Source organism: Ruditapes philippinarum, unplaced genomic scaffold (genome assembly GCF_026571515.1).
Source record: "Ruditapes philippinarum isolate M1 unplaced genomic scaffold, ASM2657151v2 ctg3414_1_1_1_1, whole genome shotgun sequence".
In the NCBI taxonomy this organism is placed as follows: Eukaryota; Metazoa; Mollusca; class Bivalvia; order Venerida; family Veneridae; genus Ruditapes; species Ruditapes philippinarum.
Genome location: NW_026851947.1, coordinates 46,208 through 68,086, shown reverse-complemented (window position 1 = coordinate 68,086; position 21,879 = coordinate 46,208). Strand labels below are relative to the sequence as shown.

Below are 21,879 nucleotides of genomic sequence, written 5' to 3'. Positions count from 1 at the left end.
TTTTAAATAGTAGATACGGAAAATGACAATATTCGCCGATGTAACACGAACTACGGATGAACCCATTTTAATATCAGTTGAAAATTAATCGAAAAAGAAGACTTTTAAATCTACAGGACTACCCATAATGCAAATGTTTCAAATATCACGTGACTCAATAAACCGTTTCTTCACAAGTTTGAAACATTTACATGAAATAATGGACTTTTTCCCAGATAGCATACAGCCGCAATGTCAATTACAAGATATGAAAACTTAACCTCTCGAAAGAAATCTGCATTGGATAAGATATTTACGTCAAGAATATATAGAAAAGAACAACAAACACCGAGACAATTAAAAACAAGACACCTCTCGAAAGAAATCTGCATTGGATATTAGTTTCTAGATAAGATATTTACGCCAAGAATATATAGAAAAAAAACAGAAAAAAACATAGACAATTTAATACAAGAGATAAGTATGGACTGTCTTTTCTTTTTTTAAATCAAAGCTATTCAACAATTTAGCGCACAAAAAAAGTGTATACTTGTATTTTTTTACAATATCTTACATTCATCTATTTGAACTGCACCTGCTCGCAGAAATCAAACCGCACAGGTTATACACTAATGCTGGTGCATGATTTCTGACACTGCTTTGTCTCACTCAAGAAAATGTTGTTTAGAAATGTAAAAGGAGTGTACAAAGGTAGATACAAGAATCCTATTAATTAAGGTTGAATTGATTTTGTTTTTAATCCAAGTACCTTAATAATGAATCAGTAAAATTGATCGTTTCTACATTTCTAAAATATGTAAACTAAATAGTTTAACAATAACAGTCGAACGCCCTTCCAGCAACAGTGAAGTGAAAATAAAATAGTATTCCTACTCACGTAGTTGCCGAGTTGTGTAACGGACAGGGGCGAACAGGCGAACAGTGACCTGTTCGTGTTTTCGCGTTTTAGACAATTCGTCATTTCACGCTGTCATGTAGTACCAGGTTCAAATATGTCTCAGTACATCTAGTAAACATTACAGTATTTGCATTTTCTCAAGAATATTACAATTTGAGCGACATGCTTTTACTTTCAAATATGTTTAGTTCTCCCGAGATAATTATTCGTTAAATTGTAGTCTTTGCTTAAGGATGAAATGATATTTCGACGCGTTTTATTTTCAGTTAGAAGTTTCGTTTACTATCTAATTAACTTAAATTACAGCTCTCTAAATAATTGCACACTAGTTCGTCAATTTCATCACAACATCGCGTTTTCATATGCAGTTTGTAAAAAATTCAATAGGCTTTTAGGGAAAGACCTGACATTTCGAGACGAATTTACATTTCTATATAAAAGGATCCCTTCAAACGTTTCTGCATAGGCTAACAGGCGAACAGTGACCTATACAATTTTTTTTCTTAATTGAGTAATGATATTTTTCTTGAAAAGGAAAGGCGGCATTCAATGAACGCAGCCCCCACCCGAAGCCATCATTTTCACTGCGTTCATTTTGGGCTATTACAATTTGCATACAAAAAAACGGAATACCTAAAGAAGTCCCAAAACGGCAAAATTAAAATCATTGCAGATTCAGTTTGATTTAACCTGTTCATGGACGGTACTGTAAAGTGCAAGCTACCGTCCACGCCCCCTAGAACCGGCTTAACCAGAAATCAACACTAACATGAAAATGGTAAAATTTTGATTTTAGTAACATTCACAGATGTGTTCAAAACAAAAACACTGGAATGTCCAATCTTTTACGACATAGCGATAAAAAAGAAAAGAATGATAATAGTGAAAAAAACAAGAGAATGAAAAAAAGCCTTAAGGTAAACACATGGTAAAGTGTGAAGATTTGTTGGTCAAAACAACGGGCATTCACTCGGATGAAAGAAGTTATTACCGACAAGAGAACAGATAGTCCCTAATAAATAACAGTATGACATTAATTACATTAATACGAAGGCAATAATCTCCCTTGACAATACTTTCGTTTCGATAGGCGTTCTTATGAACGCAAAAAATAGATATGCCTAATGAGAAATTATAAAGTAAAAAAGCACAGAACTATGTCTATGAATCCTAAAGAGAAATTTTGATGGCATTAATCAAGATGATATGAATAAGGAATTGTCTATTGAATTGTACTCTTATTTTCTCAAGTCTGACATAATACCCTATTTGTCTTAAGAAATCCCCAAGAGAATATAATTGTTTTGTTCACAAAGCATTCTTCTTTGCATATTTTAAAGAGTAGATGAAAATATAACTAGTAAACATAAACATGTTGCATCGTATTTAAAAAAAAAATCTTTGAAAGCTATAAAAAAATCCAAACCCATGAGTGTATCCACATACTGAAATTGAGTTGCCAGTAGTAAGGAGGCGAGTCAGAACTCATAGATGCGCAGACTATCCAAGCTTTAAACTGATGCCACAAACATTCGTTATACTGGCGGTATTAAATTTCCCTACACTGATGGAATGAAATGTGTTTATACTGAAGACATTTAATGTATCTGTATTTGTAGCATAAAATGTTTCTATATTGTGGACACGAAATGTCTCTTTACTGGGGAAATGAGATGTCTCTTTACTGGGGAAATGAGATGTCTCTATACTAGGGAAATGAGATGTCTCATTACTGGGGAAATGAGATGTCTCTTTACTAGGGAAAGGAGATGTCTCTTTACTGGGGAAATGAGATGTCTCTTTACTGAGGAAATGAGATGTCTCTATACTGGGGAAATGAGATGTCTCTATACTGGGGAAATGAGATGTCTCTTTACTGGGGAAATGAGATGTTTCTAAATTCAAAATTTTACTATTTCCTGTTTAAATGTTGAATTCTGCTTAAGCCGGTGCTAGGGGGCGTGGACGGTAACTTGCACTTTCCAGTACCGTCCATGAACAGGCTCAATCAAACCGAGCCTGCAACATTTTCAATTTTGCCGTGTTGGGCTTTCTTTAGGGATTCTGTATTTATCTATCTTAACTGGGGAAATGAGATGTCTCTTTACTGGGGAAATGAGATGTCTCTTTACTGGGGAAATGAGATGTCTCTTTACTGGGGAAATGAAATGTCTCTATACTGGGGAAATGAAATGTCTCTATTATCGGGAAATGAAATGTCTCTTTACTGGTGATATGAAATGTCTCTTTACTGGGGAAATGAAATGTCATTATACTTGGGAAATGAAATGTCTCTATACTGGTGACATGAAATGTCTCTTTACTGGGGAAATGAAATGTCATTATTCTGGTGAAATGAAATGTATCTTTACTGGGGAAATTAAATGTCATTATACTTGGGAAATGAAATGTCTCTATACTGGTGACATGAAATGTCTCTTTACTGGGGAAATGAAATGTCTCTATACTGGGGAAATGAAATGTCATTATACTTGGGACATGAAATGTCTCTATACTGGTGACATGAAATGTATCTTTACTGGGGAAATGAAATGTCTCTATACTGGGGAAATGAAATGTCTCTATACTAGTGACATGAAATGTCTCTTTACTGGGGAAATGAAATGTCTCTATACTGGTGACATGAAATGTCTATATACTGGGTAAATGAAATCTCTCTATTCTGGTATACATATATTGTCTTCATACTGGGGAAATGAAATGTCTATATAAGGGGGAAATAAATGTCCATATACTGGGGAAATGAAATATCTGGGGAAATGAAATAGCTCTATACTTGTGACATTAAATGTCTATACTTGGGACATGAAACGTCTATATACTTGGGAAATGAAATGTTTCTTTACTGGGGAAATGAAATGTCTATATACTGGGGAAATGAAATGTCTCAATACTGGTGACATTGATTGTCTCTATATTTGGGAAATGAAATGTCTCTATACTGGGGAAATGAAATATCTCTTTACTGGGGAAATGAAATGTCTCTATACTTGTGACAAAATTGTTTCTGTATTAGTGACATATTTACAAGTGACATTATATGTCGTCATACTGGTGGCATTAAATAATTATGATATAAAAATTTCAACACGTAACACGCAAAACAGATACATCAGGTATATGTAATACGATAATTACACGGGATATGAAAGTTTGTAGAAGGTTCACACAAACAGAAAGTGCATGTTAAGATAGCTAAACTAGATTGTAGCCATCTGGTTAGATAACTTATATATTTACGACCCGTATAATCGTAAACTAAGACATTAATGTGAACATATATTTAAAACATTTGGTTTGTTCAAAGACGGCCACATTGTAAATATGTAATATTTTGAGTATTTTCTGAAAAATAAGTCAAATAAATGAGTTATTTTCCGAAATTATAAAATAGTGATGTAAACTGATACATGTGTGTGAATTTGCTAAATTCTCAATAAATTTCTTATAATTATTTTTCTAAAATTTAAACATAAGATCATTTCTGATATGCAAAGGTATAAAATGTTATTTCTTATAAGTGAAATAAGTTAATAAGTTAGGTTAATAAGTTAAGTGAAATAAAACACATTCAATACATGCAAGGTACATGTAAATTTCGTTCAAGGGTGCGGGGAGCAATACTTTAACTGCTAACTTAAACAATGCGATCCGAACGTTATGTTTACTTTATACCGTTAAGTTCAATAGAGCGTTCAATTTCTTTTTTAAGTAGTAAAGAAGTATAGATACAAGTAGACAATACGGCAGACACGTACAGTCCGAGATTTGGGATAGTATGCGGGTAAAACAACACACTAATGTAAAAATGATATTCTATCTACACTTGTATACATATGAAAGTTAATAAAATATAATTATTAATGTTTTAATCACGTCAAGATTTTATGCTGTATCAAATACAATGTTTTTTTAAATCTTTATTAGGGTTTAGTACAACCTAAATCGTAAAAAATACTATAAACAATATAGAAATTACATTTAATGTCTCGCTATAAATAAAAACACCAGAAAGGTATTTGTTCGCTTCGCAGACGACATCTTTGCTTATTGGCGCTAAGAGTGTTCTTATTCAGTCATCACAATCATCCGTTATTTGTTTTGAATATTTTGAAAAAATAAAAGTATACGCACAAATAATTGTGAGATACGAACAGGAAAATAACAACAAAATATTAATTATGTTACGTCGTATTATGGGCAAACGACCAAACAGGACGCAGTACTTATTTAATACGAAACGATACCAAAATCCTGTTTATATGATAAAACACAATGTAAGACAATAAAATATAGAAATGGGTTACTATGATTACTGGTAAATGACACTGCAAATATCAAAGTCATAAAACTTTTTTTTATAAAACTTTATTACTGTTAAATAACTTACAATCTCTATCCAACACCAGTGGTGCATAACATTTAATACTTTATATGAGTGAATACCATAAAGAAGAAAAACACACCATAAAAATCAAAAATACCAAGAATAAAACGCAACGTCATAAAATTACTACTTATAGCATTGAAATATTTTCAGATGATGAGTGTTTCGTCAACAACAACAGACAACAACAAGCAAATAGACAGCAATATAATGAAAATATTGTATCTGATATATCTCAATTATTTCTCAATTACTCTCAGTTTCAGTGAGCTCGAAAGCAAAACCAAGAAGGAGGCACACTTGTCAAATGTAGCACATGATGAAAGAAAGTAATAATTAATCATCGTGCAGGTATTCACTTTTATAATTCAGATATACCTCTCAATAATCTAATACAAATCTACATTCCATGTCCCTGTACCTTTACCCGCGAGACAAAGTTTAGAAGATTCATGATTCATTTCTGATAACATAATATTATATGTATACAAACTATGAAATAACAAATAGCAATTTTGCGATTTTTCATCCAAGTGCATCCAAATAAAGTATAGATAAACTATCCTTGAAATATTGCATTTAAACTGCTTGCAACATATACCTCTTGTAAACAATTGACACATATTTGGAGGAAATAAATCTTTATTGTATTGATAAGCGTAAGTTAAATTAGCGGTAAGTTTAAGAAATAAAAATATTATAAATGAGTTCTGGTCTTATTGCCTTACCTGCCGACCCTAAATGCTTGCCATTACGATTTTACAAAATAATTTCTTAACAGATTATATTCAAATCGTAGAGTATACATGTTTGTGTATAATAGTATTATTATTTTTAAAGATACTATCTATGTTAATGTATAATTTAAGCTCTTGATTTATTGCCCACGATCATTACGCTTTGGCACGATTTAAGCCATTTTTAATGTGAAGTCTAAACATCATTTACAATGTGTATATTATTGTCATTGGCCTAATTTAAACAAATTAAAAATATTATTCAGCCCTAAAAATATTATTTTAAACTTACGCATTTAGCTAACGTTAAGATGTTGTAGTTTTATATCATTATAAGAGTTTTCATATATTCTGTTCTGTAATGAATTAGCTATTGAAGAAAATATTACAAAAAAACTTCAAATAGTATATTGGAAACATAAAACCATGAAATGTTATCTTATTCAATATAACTACTGAAATCATTTTTGTTTCTCTTGACATTTCATCTTGAATAAAAATGAAAGTTATTCGTCTGGTTGCAATCCTTCTTACATTCGAAATGTTATAAAATGTCTCGCAAAAATAGATATTGAATGATGATGAATTAAAAAAAAAAGCTTTTCCGAAAATGTTAAAGAATGTTTTATTACACGTGCAACATTTGTGGCCACATGTCTAATGTCGTATGACTTTAGGTTAAAAGTATTTGCTTTACACTTGACCTTTACATTATTAGATTAATTTTCAATTGATTTAACAGCCACGACATGTTCAGTATAACATAGTTTGGCAAAGAACATAAACAAGACTTGAAAAACGATTTAATCGTTAATAATGAGGAAAGAAAAAGGACATGAAAAAGAAAATGCAATAGAAGAAATGAAATGAAATGAGTAAAGAACATAATATATCAGAAGGAAATTGGAAAGAAAAGAACAGAAAGTAAAGAAAAGATTAAAAGGTAAGGAATTAAGAAGACAAAAATGGAAGATAAAATGGTAAATCCTTAAATATACTTTTTAACAATTTGAAAATAAATGAACCATCTTTTCTTCATCTCCGCGTATCAAATTTTATGTTATGACATTTAAAATGTATCTTTTTTAAACTTATATATAACCCATTTTACACATCGAGAGGATGCAATAAATCACTCTAAATTGGTTATAGTATAAGGTAGAATATTTACCAATCAATTTAAGCTGTTTTATTATGTCGGTTGTGTTAAGTTCTTCAATCAAGTGAAGAAAAGATACTTTATAATATGAATATTCACAAAATGTAGCATGTGATCATGTCATTAAAGACATTTGTTTTCATCAGAAACTGGAATACATTTGAGGGTACTATTATACAAATCAAAAAAGATAACTCAACTACAATGTGAGTAGTCAAAATAGAATATTTGCGTAAAAGATAGTTACTAAATCTAAAGAATAAATCTTAAAACAATAATCAAATAACTGCCAGAGTATTGTCGATAAACTGTTAAACAATAATCATGAAAGGAAATAACATGGATGTAAAGATGTCTAAATAACCAGAACCTTACCTAAATCACCAACTATACGTTCAACTAACAATTCAATTTATGTTAAAAACAAGTAATAGAAAGAGCACCGAAACACGAGGTTATCTGATTTGTACGAGGGGGCGTAGCCCCCGAGTATTAATCAGATTACCGAGTGTTTTGGTGTTCTTTCTCTTTTGTATCATAGTCAAACATAAAAACACGTTCCCTGTTGTCACAATATGAAACCCCGGCAAAAATGAACCAATGAACGAACATCTGAATATGATATTTATGTCGCTTTCCCTTTCTCTGCCGTCACAATATGTAAACCCCAGCAAAAATGAGCCAATCAATGGGCATGCTCTGGAGTGCGGGTAACTAATACCCGCACTCCAGTTAACGCACTGTGCATGTATATGTATACGATTAAACCCTGACACATTTGCAACAGAAAGGTCTCCAAACTATGATACAAACGAATAATACACTACATGTTTCTTAAACCTGTACACCCGAGATCAATGATAAAGTTATAACCTGACATTATGAAGCTCATCGTAAATTTCACTGAAGCGCGTACAAAATCCTGTTTTACAGATTATTTTAATACAGGTACAAAACGATAATATTATAACAAGGGTAAAATGCATTTAATCGAGTCAGATTTCTGGTTTAAATTTAACCCACACACACACTTTGATGATTTAATATAGTGAAAACCACCAATAAAGCAAAATGCTTTCAGAACCATTCTGGGAGTTTCAATGCTAAGGTTTATGTTGAGTAAACAAATAAAATGATTTTAGCTAGCCATTGGTACATTTTCTCATACAACAACAACAACAACATCATCAACTACAACAACCACTTTTTTCCAGTCATGTTACAGTTGTACCAACATGACATATTTAAAATGTAACGTGGATTTAACTTAAAAATAAGGATGAATGTTTTCAATAAATATATTATTTCCAGTCAGGTTTTGCATATATCCTGCAATCGGTCTTATGCATTAAGAATGTTTATACATATTTCCGGATTGTTTGTAGGGAACTTCCGTTTGTTATGAAAGAAAAAAAATCAAATAGTTGCTACTTAAAGTGAAGAAAGAAATCTAGTGAAAACACAGGTAAAGAAACAGTTCCTGTGTTTCATATACATGTATGACATATTGCACTTGTTTGATTTATTTTGTGATGATTATATCAAATATCTAGGGATTTTGAATAGGATGTAAAGAATTTACACAAACAAAACTTAATTATTAGGAATGCCCTTTAATATATCTAATATATAACTTCACACCCCTCCCTATGTTTTTTCTTTATTTTATTCCGACGATGAAATACTTATATATCATTTTGAAAAATAAGTAATATGTACATATTACAAATCATGCTCAGTTGTTTAAGCAGAGTCATTTTGAACTATTGCTAGAAACAGAGGTTTTCCAAAGCCAAAAATATTCTGTTCTGTCTGATTTGTATTATTCATAGTATGAACCGGTTATCTTATTGAAAACATGGATCGCTAAGAAATATCTTTTCTTACAGCATCAATTTTTATTTCTCACACCTTAAGTTGAGATTGAACCAGGAAGGAAGTATGTATAACATTGCAGTGTACCATAAACATTAACTATAGGTTCATTACGGTGTTTCCTGTCACAGTGTGGTAATCAGAGTACGTCACAAAACCAGGAAATTAAACGTTTGTAAATAAGTTTTACACAATAATGTGAATAAGTACACTTTATGGACAAGTAGGATTTCATTGAGAAATTTCACATACGGGAAGTATATAAAGAGGAAATAATAAACAAAACGTATAGGGAAGAAGATCCGAATAAATATAAATATTTTATGTGAATGGTTGCAAAATCAATAGATATTCAACAAATTATATCGTCCAAAAAATGGGCCATTGTAATGTTCAATTTTCTTAACATTTGATAGTGTTAAAATTGTTGACTTAAATTGCCCTTTAACGCACAAATATATAAATCTTCGACAATATCGCCTTAAGGGGACAAATAAAGGTGAAAATAGCAATATATCAACATGATAATAACACATGTTAGCTGAAAATATATGTCACTGTTGCACTTTAATAGTTGTAAATACTTTACTGTAACTACATTTTTACCTTATAAAGAAAACAAGAAGACAATGATAGTGTACTGAATATAAAGTACACATTGAGTAAGGTTCATTGACCTCGTAAAGATTATAAAGGACAAACATTACTTGTCTAGAACATCTAAATTTTAGCTTATATTCTATTACTTGTATTTTGAAAGCTGAAAGCTAAATCGATATAAGTGTTTAATGATTACTAATGAAAGATAGTTTTTTTTGTAATTAAATGCATGTAGAACAGTAGAATACAACTGAACGATATAAGTTATATACTTTAGTTCTTGCATAGGAATAAAAGACGTAAGATGTAGATTTTCAACGATTTATGCGACATTTTCAAATTGATTTTGACGAATGTTATCGTTCCTTACTGAATGTAAGACATATATATATTAACATTGTACAATATTAATTGATTTAGTTAAAGCTTACAGACATTAAAGAAAGTTTCATTGCTTTTAAGAAATCTTCCTTTTTCAATATTTGTAAACTTCACAACAACAGATGTAATCCGCCGTGTGGCAGCTGTAAAAAAAATTGCTCCGTTATTTACTTCAGTGTTGTTATATTTTCTGGTCCTTCAGGAGCATTGTTCCAAACATTTAATTTTGAAGATTAGACATCGCTAAAGCCGGTGCTAGGGTACATAAACTTAGCCCTAAAAAATGCTTACTTCTTTGGCAGACATTAAAGGACACAAAATTCGAAATATTGCTTGAGGAATCTATTTTATAACTAAAGTTTATTGCACATTGAAACAAAGTTTATCAGAGTATGTTGACGAATAGAGATAAAAATGTTAATATAATGATAAACTTCAACAGAAAATGGATGCGTATGAAACCTTTGCACAGTTGATCATATTTCATATCAATATGAAGATAAACGTTGCTATTCTTTAAAAAAAATCAAACCTTAATAAAACAAATCAAGATATTAACCTTGGTTTGAGATCATATATTACCTTACAAAGATTTGAAGGTGGTTGTATTACTTCCTATAGTATAATAATATGATGCATATATAAAACGATTGATTTTAGTTGTTCGGATTTGAAGTTAAACATCGTTTTAGAACATAAGTGTCTCCTTAAAAATGGCGAATCGTTGCTTTAAGCGTTTCTCTGTTACCTAACAGACATAGCGATCTAATCACGTGCATATAAAATGCACTTTTTTTACAATGTTAAGTGTAACACAATTAGCATTTTAATTTATGTGCCCTTTTCTTGAAAGTGTACAGACGGTCTTTCTGATGGTTAACTTTCTTTTTACCATTGTATTTATCACATGATATCAACACAATCTAAAAAGCAATTGAAAAGTCGCTCACACCTTTTCCAAGAGTGCTGTAAAAGCGGATATTGTTTACTCACTAAGAATTTAAAACTTGCGGCGATAACTATGTTTTAAGGATGTAACTTTTTAGGGCAACACTATTCCATTTGAAACTATCTGCCATGACTCTTTATTATAGGCAGTATATCACTTAACGAGATGGCAAGATAAGATTACAAAGTAAACAACCCATTATTTTAATGTGCATGCAAAACTGCTCATGTGCAAGCCCTAAATAAAATTTGATACACAGGAAAAGTCCAACTAATTGTACTGCGCGACGAGATATTGTCTGGGCATAACTCGTCTATATGTAGTAGTCAAAATATATTGACGTGCCAAAGCTTGGTTCTGAGATATTTTCGTTCTGGGCAGAATCTCGCTTGTAAAGGTGAGATATTGCCCAGAAACTAAAATAGCACAATATCTCGTCGCGCAGTTCAATTAGTTGGACTACTCAGAATCAAGCTTTGGCACGTCAATATATTTTGACTATTCAGGAAACTGCAGAGCAATTTAGTGCAATATATTAAAAGAAAAGCAAAGCTAGGAAACCTTAATGTATAATGGAGCGATTTACAATACTTTCAAAATTAATATCCACTTTAAAATGCCAATATAAAAGCAACCGGTAAGTGTAGTGTAAATTGTTAAAATCAACAACAAATAAAACAAGTTAGAATAACAATATATATGTCCTTAAGTTGATTTAAAGTTTATGACACATGTTTTATCTATTACTCTAGATACTTCTAAAAGAAATCAATGTAAACATAAATTCGTACGTAAACTATGATTCAAATCCTACCTTATTGAGAATATAAATCACATGTTCCGAATAGAGTTTTAAAGATAATAAAATCCACACCGTTCCTGTATTTAACACACACGCATTATTCACTAAAATAGATGTTCAGTAAACCAGTGTAAGGTGATCACTGATAAACGAATACCTTCAATAACTTTATGTATTGTATGTGTAGCTAGTTTACCGTGAATTTCATTGAAGCACGTTAAAGTTATAGATAAAAGTATAGAAACAGAAAGACAATGTGACAGTTATACTAAAAACAATAAGAGGTAAACTTGTACTTTGAACTTTCACGTTGATATAATAGCAGGAAATTGAAGTTTAATTATCATCACCAATATCACTACCACTAAACAACAACAACAACAACATAATAATAATAATAATAATAATAATAATAATAATAATAACAATAATAATAATAATAGCAATAACAATAATAATAATAAATATAATAATAATAACAATAATAATGATAATAATAATAATAATGGTGATGATAATAATGATAATAATAATGATAATAATAAAAATAATAATAATAATGATGATGATGATGATAATAATAATAATAATAATAATAATAATAATAGTAATAATAATAATAATAATAATAATAATAATAATGATCATCATCATCATCATCATAATCATCATCATCATCATCATCATCATCATAATCATCACCATCATCACCATCATCATCATAACCATCAACAATAATACAGTCAACAGCAACACCATTAGACCTCTTCTCTACCTCACTATTATAATTATTGTATGTTCATTTCTTGTTATATTGTTCCTTAACAATTTAGGCAGTTGTTACTTTAAAAGTACTTTAAGCATGAATATAATTTTTTTTAAAAAATCGGATTCTATACTGAGAAAGAACGAGCAAACGTGGAAAACAACTTTCTGAATATGAGAGAAGTGAACGTTTTGAGGTTCTAGAAGAATAAAAACAACAACAATCAAACACAAATCTAAATATATCCTTTTCATTTTTACATTTCTGTCATCAAAGAGCAGCTTAATATTCTGTTATCACTTTTGACGTGCACATTTTTATTACATGTTTTTTTCACGGCTTGGTGGAATGTAACAAGTAGAAGAAGAAAATATTTATCATAAATAAGGCATTTGCACTTACATGAAAATACTTTTCAGTGAAAAAAATTACGATAAGATTCACCATTATCTCTTTGTGTTTACTGCTTAATAATCGTAATGACTAAGATTATTTTACAACATTAGAGGATGAGGCTAGCAAATGGAAGAAAAAACGTCAGGCACACGTGGTATATGATATATTAAAACAATGGGAAAAATAGCAATTTATTTAATTAAAATATCCATTTCCACGCACAAAAGCTGAAATATTAAATGGACTTGTCCATGTATATTTCAATCTGGACATTTTATTACATGCACCGGGTCGACTGGTCAAAATATATTGACATCATGCCAAAGCTAGATTCTGAGACATTTTCGTTCTAGGTCAGAATCACGCTTCTAGAGGCGAGATGCCCAGACACAAAATAGCACAATAACTCGTGGCGCAGTATAATTAGTTGGACTACAAGTCTACCGATTGAATAGCGAACAGTTGAAGCCATGATCATGTGCCGCCTGATCTTGGTCTGCATGTCTCTGTCTTTTTCATTGGTAGAATAAGTTGCCGTCATTACTCTAAGGATTAAAGATGATTTGCTTTGTTCATATGCAGCATTATTAATAATGCATATCTTTTTAATTATTTTCCTGTCATTATTTATTAAATAGAACTGATAATATTTGACACCGACCTATGATAGCAACAATATACTGTTCAAAGTATGGCGACTTTCCTCAAGCTTCAAACACCTGTGAAATGTAACATGTACATTGTTTCAACAAATCTTACCTACTGTACTACAACTGCCTTTATAATCAATCCATAACCTAAATTTTATGTGAAAGCTTGGTTTCATTCTCTTTTTCGATTGACATCTGCGTTAAGATATACTTCGTTTTACAAATTCGTTTAGTGATCCGACGACATGCAACAGTTACCCATTGAATATCATTCAAAAAGTGTACCTGAGTATTTCCGTATTAAATACTTCAAAATCAGTGTGATAGCCTAGTTGGGCTCAACAGTTACAGGGTCAGGGTCATTTTTTTTCTAAGACCGTGTAGGGCATCCTGTAATATCATCCAAAACCATGATAATTGCGATTTTAAATATTATCATATCTTATATCTGTCTGTAGTGAAATTGTTTTTTGTTGTTGTTGTATTTTTTTAAAGTCTTTGTCAAGTGTATAGTTGATATAAAAGTCGCATATAGCAAAAGCTTAACGCAATGATTCAACACAGGGTAATTTAAATAATTTGTACGGGTATACTTTATAACATCAATAAAACATAGCTCGTCAACAACATTAAAAAGTAATGAAAACATATTAATATAACAAAAACATAATTTATTAATGTTCTAAAACTGATACCGAAGCGTTAACAGGATGTTGCATCGCAATGGGCTTGAGATACGAAACGACAGGTAAATAAAATGCAGAAAAATGAAACAGCAACGCATCAGAGATAATCTGTATTCCGAGTATTAATGCAATTTGTAAGTATATCAAATAATTGAAGCACTTTGTTGATAGACACCAAAATCAACAGCAAAAAGGAGATACCACATAAAAAAGATTGTAATATTATGAACAACTTCATTTCATTGGTCTTCGATGACACAAAAGGTACAGCAATTGTGCGAAATTATTGTTAGGTATGCAAAATAAACATAATAAGCAAAACTTTGATAACAACAAGAAAAAGATTGAGCAAGAATGCAATGTAGTTATTCTTTTATCTTATTCGAACCCGGTTGCCACGAGCTTATTGGCTTAGTCATATGTGGGCGGCGGAACACCTGCTGAATATAATATTTGATGACGGAAATTATAATTAATTATAAAACAGCATTTCGTTTTTGTAAATGCAAGTAAATACCTGCAAGAAGATCATCTTCAATTATGTAATTTATAGTTGATTGTATAGCTCGTTAGCTATGCACACAATCCTGTGTGGCCAAGTCATGTTGAGTAACGAGATTTGGCAATTTGATCAGGTTTAGCTGTACATTAATCATATAAAATGAATGAAGATCTAACGTATAACTACCCTTCATAAGTAGCTCCATAGGTTGTTCATTAAAGATGAAAAAATAATATTTATTGCATGTGTAGCAAGTAAAGTTTTATATATATATATGAAATGCATTGATAAACATTAATAACGATTACACATGCCAACACAGTAAACAATTATATTTTCCTGTTATTATGCAAAATTGTCAGTAAGTCACAAACCTTAAGTATCATAACAAATTTGATTTCAGTGACACTGTGCTCTTTTTCATATATTTAAATATATTTATCTCAACTGATTTAATACTCCGCGAACTTGCACATATTATCTTATAGACAAGACACCTGTCGAATAAAACATATCAGAAGAGAAATGAATCATAAGACAACCATATGGACCTACCATACACCTTTTGGAAGATAATCTTGAATGAACTTTCGAGTTCGGCAACATATACGATGAACAATATTTGAAAATTTCTACCCGTAGACCGCCTGTTCTAAGCCAATCAGAATGAAAATATTTAATTTTAAATGATAACAAAATGGACGACAAAATACCTCCAAAAGGGGGCGCCAACGGGGTACGCTACCCGCCATGTTTTAACAGTTTACCTACGCTTATTCATATGTGTATTTATCAAAAGGTGACTATGAGCTATAACGGCTTTTTTAATTGTGTGTTGAGATATTTATGAAAGAATCAAGCTTCTTCTTCTGCTCCTTCTTCTTCCTTTAAAATGTATATACATCTAAAACTCGAAACCAGTGTATAGGCTCATGCAGGGTAAACAAGATCACGCAAGAACACCATTAGCCCTATAGTTCAGGAAAGAATCTATTTTCCTATTTTACATAAAAAGTCAAATAACCTGGCTGAACGGCGATTCCTTGTATTTTCGGACATTCGTGAAAATTGAAACTGATATTTACATTTCAATCATATGTTAAGCAAAATATTTTACAATATTTTGGTTTCGTAGGTTTTCAATTTGATAATATTTTAACCATGAAGTTAACACATATACGGTAATAGAAATATGACAGTTAAAAATAAGTGATTCATACGTCCTCGTGATATAATTCCTCGCATCCGAACTCCTAACAGTGATGTTATTGAGCAATAAAATCACAGTTTGGGATATATTTTTTCTTAATTAAAAGGACGTTAAATCTCCTTTACTGGAAGAGAGTAGCACTGAATGTGAAATAATATATAATAAAGGAAGCAAATTGTAAACAAATTTGTATTTTTAACTACAGTTATTGTCAAAACAAAAAAGAAACAAACGATGGAATTTTATGGCCATTTATAGACAGTAACATTATATTTGGAAAAAAGATAATTCATTACGGAAATCACAGTAGTTTTATATCAAACACTAATTATATTTAGGATGTTGTGTGGTCAAAACGTTTGTTAAAGTATATGACTTTTCTTAAACTTTAATTTGAACATATTTTTACCAGGCCAGTTGAATCATCCTAAGCTCTGATTGCGGGAACTAACCAGCACTGATGTCATAATTATCAAGAAACATGGCCATGGTCCTGGTAGAGTTCCAACCTTAATCATCATACCAATGAACTCAACAAATTGACACGTCGTGTCAGTGGATTGTGTATATATTATGTACTTTTTTTCCCATTAATTTTATAGAATTGAAATACTCCACGAATCGTTCTATACGAGTCTCAGTCATATTCAAAATAGGAAACTATTTAATACACACATATAAGTTAGGTTGAAAATAATTTCAGCAATTTGGTGCCTTCGGATAAATTTTGCCTCGGTAGTTTTTCCTTATATTCGCGAAGAGAAATGAAATATCACATGGGACTTGGATATCAAAGAACGGGGAAAATTGCAGAATGCAACACATTTCCGAATATAATTATCTTGAATACTCGAGAACTATCTAGAGATGTTCCCATGTATTATCACCCTGAATAATTGGGATATCATAAATGATTATTTGTTACCATCATTGATAGGAAAAGACGTTATTTCCGGAAAGTAAACATAATTTATTTGTTTATATTATATTGCTATAGAGCAGTCGATGTGTTTAATTTTTGTTGTAATTTGTTTGTAAGTTTTGTGTGTGAACGAAAACATCTATTTAAAAGATATGTATATCACCTACAATACGGAGAAATAAGGGAAAGTTACTTGATTAAGTAATGTTATTTAGATATGCAATGTCTACAATTTCATATAGAAAACACGTGACATCATCAGCCTTATTTGCATGTAGTGACCATATATTGCTCTCTGTACTAAACAATCACTCTGACCCGTCAGACGAACGGAAGGTCAGTGTCTTCGATGGCAGCTTTGTATAAGTCGATATTCAAAACCTTTAAAACTGCAATCGTTAACTCAACGTTCAAGCTGACCAAATTGTTCACGGAAATTCAGCAACAAAATGCATTTTTCTTCATGCAATGCCACGTAAATAGCATTTGACACTAACTGACATTTCTTTGCACTGTTAGGAATTACTGCCACAGAAAACATATGTTATTCTCTCAAAATGTGAGAAATATAAATGGCACTAGTCTTAAACCAGCACTTAATTTATTATTTATATGCATGTTGCATATTCTGTCAGGTCATGTGTCGATTCATGTTTTATTTAAGGAAAAGTACATTTAATCAATGATGTTATATTTTCGATCCTTGAAGATCAGCACGACATTATTGTTGTGTATACTTGTTATGTGGTACTTTTAGTTTCTTCTTTTTGGCCATTTTCAATTTGGGTGGTTCCAGTATTCCTACTTGAATACTGTATAATCACCCTTAGGATATGTTGCCTGCTTTTTAAATTTGTCTTTTGACGTCTTATCTTTGATATGCAGGCTTCATAGCCTCAGATCCCCTTTCAAAATTCCATTTTAGTTAGTTCCGCCAATTGTTTTCTCGTTTATGGCAAAAGCATTTTTTACTTGGGGACCATAAGCCGCTTTTCATGGAATGGCACGGAAGTGTCACATTGAAGGTTCCATGATAACCGCCGTATGAACACATCTGCGGATGTTTCCAAAATCAAAATTTCACCATTTTCGTGTTAAATGTTGAATTCTGCTTAAGCCGGTGCTAGGGGGCGTGGACGGTAACTTGCACTTTCCAGTACCGTCCATGAACAGGCTCAATCAAACCGAGCCTGCAACATTTTCAATTTTGTTGTGTTGGATTTTCTTTAGGGATTCTGTTTTTCTCTATTTTGTTATAAATGATACACACTTCTTGAACTATCTTTTAAGTTTTAAGCTATTATATATATATTGCTAAGAATATCACACTGACTATCAACTACATAACATGCCAGAGGGAGAGAGGAGTGAATTAGGCAGAAATTTATCGTTCTGGTAACAAAAACTTACAAACACATTGTATAAAAACAAATGATGGCGGAAACATATTATCAGTGTCAAAAAAGACATTCAAGACCACTCAAATCATCAAAACTCGTTACCCTGCACGAAAGGTGAAAAACAAGAATCAAACAAATGAAGAATGTATTTTACCTGATGATTTTGCATTAACTTGCATTGCAAATAATAAAGTTGTATTCGGCTTCTGATTAATGGTTGCATAACGATATATTAGTACTGTTTTGGAACACTCATTCATTTAACGTCTCGAATGGTGCTACTTACATGCTGCTACTTGCGCGGTTCCCTGAGGCAATTTGAGTCGCTTGGTTCAGAAGGCATGGGTTTTAGACAGAGAATGTTTTGAAATCTGAATTTGAAAATGGCGTTACTTCTCAGACTTTATTATGTTTTTTTATAATATGAACAATGGTAAATTTACATTATTTTCTTGTAAATTCATAATTAACGCCACCGAGTTGCAACAATGTATTTTTTTCATCAAATAATCAAACACTTCATCCTACAAGCAAAACGTCTGATCGTAGGTTCGGAGACTTCCTAAAACCAAACAGACCATAAGGAAAATAAAAGTCAACTGTCATGTTAAAATTAAGTACATAATTTAATTTTTAACTCGGTAAATTCTTTAATAGGGGATTTAACGGTTAATTATTGGAGAAAACGTTTTCAAATATTCTCAGTGCAGCTTGTGGCAGTATATAACAGTCTATTTTATGGTACTGGCCTTTGGTGGTTTCACACTTAATCAAGACACTAGAGATAATTGGACGTCACAGTCGACATGAAAATCGGGAACTGTAACCTGACGTTTACGTCGATGTACCATTTTCATGTCCAGAGTGAGATATTTTTACATTGTAAGTCCCGTGTTTTTGGAACAATTATTGCTTGGCGACAGCCTTTGCCTCCACTGACACGACGCCACTCAATAGAACAAATACAAGAACTACAGGATCAAGAAAATAAAGTACAAATTTGTTGAGATTAAAAGGGTGCTAAATGTCACTTAATGCCTTCAAATAACGGTCTTCATGTTTTATCACTAAAATGGTCTACTATAGACTTGCAAAGAACTCGGCTGTGTATGGATTGTTGAAATATTTCAGATTGTCTTTGATTAAAATACTGTTTTTACTCTCAAGACGTCCAGACATCATACGCCTTATTTCTGTTTTATTACTGAAGCACATTATTAAATTTTCTGTTCCATTATTACATCAATGGCACTTACTGACATATTAGTGTTACAATTGGCCCAATGCTGCCTTCCCATTTACAAAGTGATTATTAATAACCATATTATACGTGTACATGCATCATGCAGACAGTGTAGGATCAACAACATAATACACTGTACGTTTACTGATTGTATTATGGAGACGAAACAATGGTCTATCATCAAGGAAGAATTAAAAAGGAACATCAGGAAAAGAGGCAAAGGCCATCGTTAATGAACTAATTTAGCAGTCTATTCGTAAATACATTTAAATTCACATTGTGTACTTTAGGTACTTTTAAGACCCTGCTGGATGTAATCGTAAATATAATTCGAAAACTCTAAATAGAATGTTTTTCAACGCAGGAAGAAATTTATTATTTTGATTACCTTAATTTATTTATGTTAAATATGATCTACTTCGAAAATAAACATTCTATTGTATTTATTTACTATCTAGTCGTGTGTGAAAACATATTTACTTTCCTAACTAAATATTGCAGTAAAATTTATTTTGAAAAGCCGCGCTACTTAAAAATATATTCGACTCTTAACAGATGCGATATGTGTGTGGTAAGACACATTAAGCATTAGATATTTTACAATTGATATTGCAAACATATTTTAAGAACGCACAATAACAAGATAACAACTTAAATTATTAATCTACTTAAATTGCAATATATTGAAAGACGAAACAGGCCTAAAACATTTTATGAAATCTTTCCTAGCAGAAAACACATGCCCATCATATATACAACCACGTGATCTGATTACTATCATTATATTGTGCTTATAACACATAAAAGGGAATCAATACCACACTCAATGTTCTCGTGTCTTATACGAATTTGTTTTATAGGAATTTGTTCAAGAGAAGGCCTATTTGACTCAAACATTTTCCAAAATAATCTTACCAGTCAGTTTTATATAATCGACAGTGTCTGCAATAAAAAAAGTGCTATTCGATGACACCATTTTATGTTTAGTCATAATATAATGTCACAATATTGACCAATACATAAACATTCACATTTTATGAAATAAATCCTAGGCTACCACTCTACTTCTATGTTACGAAAACTCAGAACATTGTAAAGAAGAGAAAGCATCCACTTTGATAACAAATAATTCAAATATTTTATCATCAAATTGTATAGAAAACATTCACTTTTCGTGAAATGAAAGTATAACATTCAAAATCATCACTTCTCATCTTAGAACGTGGGTGTTAAAAAAGATGTTAATATGTCTCTACTGAAAATAGATGTTAATATGTCTACTGAAAATAAAATGTCCGTATCGATAACGTATTGATATCCTAAGATGTATTTTACACATAAGCAATTCTAATTCAAAATGATCATTATACTGCAGACTGCAATAAAAGCTGTTAATAAAGAAGACAGACTTGAAAATTAATATGTGCGACTTAATTTCCTCCATGTGAGAATGTATAAAGAATTATCCCTCCCTAAATAAAAAGATAAAATGATGACATTACTTATTTAGATAATATGGGGCGTCCGTGGCCGGATGGTTAAGGTCGTTGACTTCATACCACTTGCCCCTCACCGCTGTGGGTTCGAGTCCCGAAATACTTCGGATTCATGTGAGGAAGCTATCCAGCTAAAAGCTGAAACGTCTCCATATGACATATAATGTAAACCCAATTAAACAAACAAACACACTTAGCTAATATGAATATATATTAATCCCATTTACACGTTTAGGATAGGTACAGATACGTGTTACACCTTGCTAACCCATTATATTCAGTTCACTTTCAATGAGGATTTGAAAACTTAATTGATATATAACAGTGCTGTTTTGTCATTTGATTCATTTAGGAAAAAACTCAACTGATATTAAACAGTTGAGTTTTTTTCTTTCTTTTTTTTGCACCTGTTGTATATCAGTGTAGTGTTGTTTTTTTTTAAAGAGATTGGAATGGGGCTGGTACATCACATATTCCCAGTTGCAAAAACATAGATTGATTAGCTGGTTTTGGTTCATTTTTTCTAGGGCTTACATTTTAAACAATAGGAAAGGGCACAAGAGAGGGAAAACACACTAAGCATAGTAACTCTATGCTGATTTTCGATACCAAAAATGATAAAATTGCGATAAAACAGTTATAATATATAAAACTCGTGAGTTACAGAGGTAAAGCATTGACTTGTTAACATCTCGGGATGGTTCTGCTAAACAAATTGTCTCGGCCTAACGGCGTCGGCATTTTTTTTCGCAAAAAACATCCTTCGATGTCGCCCAAGCCGGTGTTATAACTCCATCTT

At 31.5% G+C, this 21,879-nt stretch overlaps 1 protein-coding gene across 7 annotated transcripts in view; it reads right to left on the bottom strand.

The window, feature by feature from the left end:
* Positions 1-21,879, bottom strand: part of LOC132743755 (uncharacterized) — a 78,810-nt gene that overhangs the window by 39,667 nt on the left and 17,264 nt on the right. For 4 of the 7 annotated variants that reach the window (XM_060732319.1, XM_060732360.1, XM_060732357.1 and 1 more), the window contains exon 1: positions 11,822-11,978. The exons of 2 other annotated variants lie outside the window; for them this stretch is intronic. The gene's annotated coding sequence lies outside the window, so the exon portion shown is untranslated. Of the gene's footprint in view, positions 1-7,577; positions 7,601-11,821; positions 11,979-21,879 lie in introns of those variants that run through there. One more of the 7 variants, XM_060732347.1, reaches the window with a different exon arrangement.